Source organism: Propithecus coquereli, unplaced genomic scaffold (assembly GCF_000956105.1).
Source record: "Propithecus coquereli isolate 6110/MARCELLA unplaced genomic scaffold, Pcoq_1.0 Scaffold51, whole genome shotgun sequence".
NCBI classification, from domain to species: domain Eukaryota; kingdom Metazoa; phylum Chordata; class Mammalia; order Primates; family Indriidae; genus Propithecus; species Propithecus coquereli.
The window spans coordinates 2,280,033-2,281,984 of NW_012150952.1; the positions used below are offsets into that span (position 1 = coordinate 2,280,033).

The following is a 1,952-nucleotide window of genomic DNA, read 5'->3' on the forward strand; positions in this document are numbered from 1 at the left end:
TCTGTGTGTGTGTGTGTGTGTGTGTGTGTGTGTATGTGTGTATGTGTATGTGATTTTGACTAACCAAATTCAAGAACTCAACATTTGGGTCTTCTAAGTATTGGAGAAATTTGAAAATAGTATTAATTCTTGATAATGCCTTAATTTTATGGTACTGATGTCATGAATGCATTCATTTAATTAATCGATCCCACAATATGACCTTATTTAAAAATTATAAAGCTGGATCACGTAAGACTTCATTGAACCCCTTTTTAACAGTGAGTTTATTTTGAATTTGCTTTTTTATAGGTTTGCCTCAGTGAAATGAGGGCACATATAAGGACTTGTCAGAAGTACATAGATAAGTATGGACCGCTACAAGAACTTGGGGAGACAGCAGCAAGGTTGGTTTCAATACATTACAGTTTAATGCTAAATTTTGACATGTCTATAAAAAATTTAATGGGCTAGGAAGTTTAACATTTTTATTATAAAAGTATTTGTGCAGTTATGTTTAGGTTCTTAACCATCACACCTGGTATTGGAAATCATGTGTTAATAGCAATCATTGTCAGAGAATTTTGCTCTGCTTTAAAAATTGAATGTGGGAAACCAAACACACACTGGAGAGATTGGGACAACTTCCTCAGACAAGTTTGTGTGAAGGAAGATCCAAAAATAAAATGCAGAACTGTTAAATTTCTGCCAGGCTCTGTTTGCTGACTAATCGATTCTTGAAGTAGATCATAGCTGAGATTATTCTTCTTGACTCTTCCATCACCACTGCTCATTTCCCCAGCTCACTCCTTATCATGTTGCTTGTTTCTCTTCAGAAGGCAGGAAGCAACCTCTCAGTGTGTGTTCTAGCAAGGGAAGAACAGGCCTGGGCAGGTATCCTGAATCCTTTGTGGTTTTGGTGGGCAGTCTTATGTGGGGCTGGGGGAAGGATGGAAGGGGCTGGTAGCTATAATGGATGATATTGATCATTTACTATTATTTTTCTTTAAAAAAGAAAAAGAAACAAATCTAGGTCATTACTGTCCTGATGGGAAGGGTAATTTAGTAGTATCAGAGTAATTATAAAGTTTGGAGTCTACCTCTACTAACCAAATAAAGAAATAATTTGTATTCTCCTGCATAATAGGTTGATGGCCTTGAAGCCATTAAGTCTACTTATGAACTCATTTACCCAATATTGATATTCAGCATGTGTGTAATTCCTTTCTCTCTCCTGAAGAAAAATGTTAGTTCTGCTCATTTTAATAAAGTATATTCAAAATATAGCTTAAATTTCTTAAACTAAGTCTAAATGATGGCCCCATTCCTTTTGTTTTACCTAGAAATTGCCTTGCAAAAGTATCTGTTATTATAGGTTTACCTTTATACCATGATGTAATAAATTCTTCATGAGTCTTTTAGCTGTAAACAGAGTAAGGATCCTGATAGATTGACTGCGAGAACCAATGGAAAGGTTAACATAAGTTGAGAAACTGTGTGGGGTTTGATTACAAGGTTGATGGGCTTTAAGAAAATTTAAAAACATATGAAAGCTAAATGGAATCCTCATTCCTTATGCTGGTTAGAATTAAATAGTAAAGAATTAAAATAATAGAAAATGGGGAGGGTTGTTGATTAATTAATCTTACAAAATAGATTAACATTGGCATTTATGGTAGAAATCTTTGTGGAAGAATTTTCTGCATGATTCAAACTTTTAAAATCATTATGCATGGAGCATGTCTAGAGTGCAAGACTTGGAGGATAGGAAGTTACATCCCCAATGGAAAGTGAGCAAAGAAATCTAAGCCTCCATATTGTCCCTGAGAATTTAAGGCAGTACTCTCCAATAGAAATATAATGTGGATCACATGTAATTTAAATTTTCTAGTAGCCACATTAAAAAGGTAAAAAGAAATAGGTGAAGTTAACTTTTAATATATTTTATTTAACTGAACATAGCCAAACTATTA

At 34.1% G+C, this 1,952-nt stretch overlaps 1 protein-coding gene across 1 annotated transcript in view; it reads left to right on the forward strand.

The window, feature by feature from the left end:
• Positions 1-1,952, forward strand: part of RNF125 (ring finger protein 125, E3 ubiquitin protein ligase) — a 47,571-nt gene that overhangs the window by 23,993 nt on the left and 21,626 nt on the right. The gene's annotated exons all lie outside the window — the stretch shown is intronic.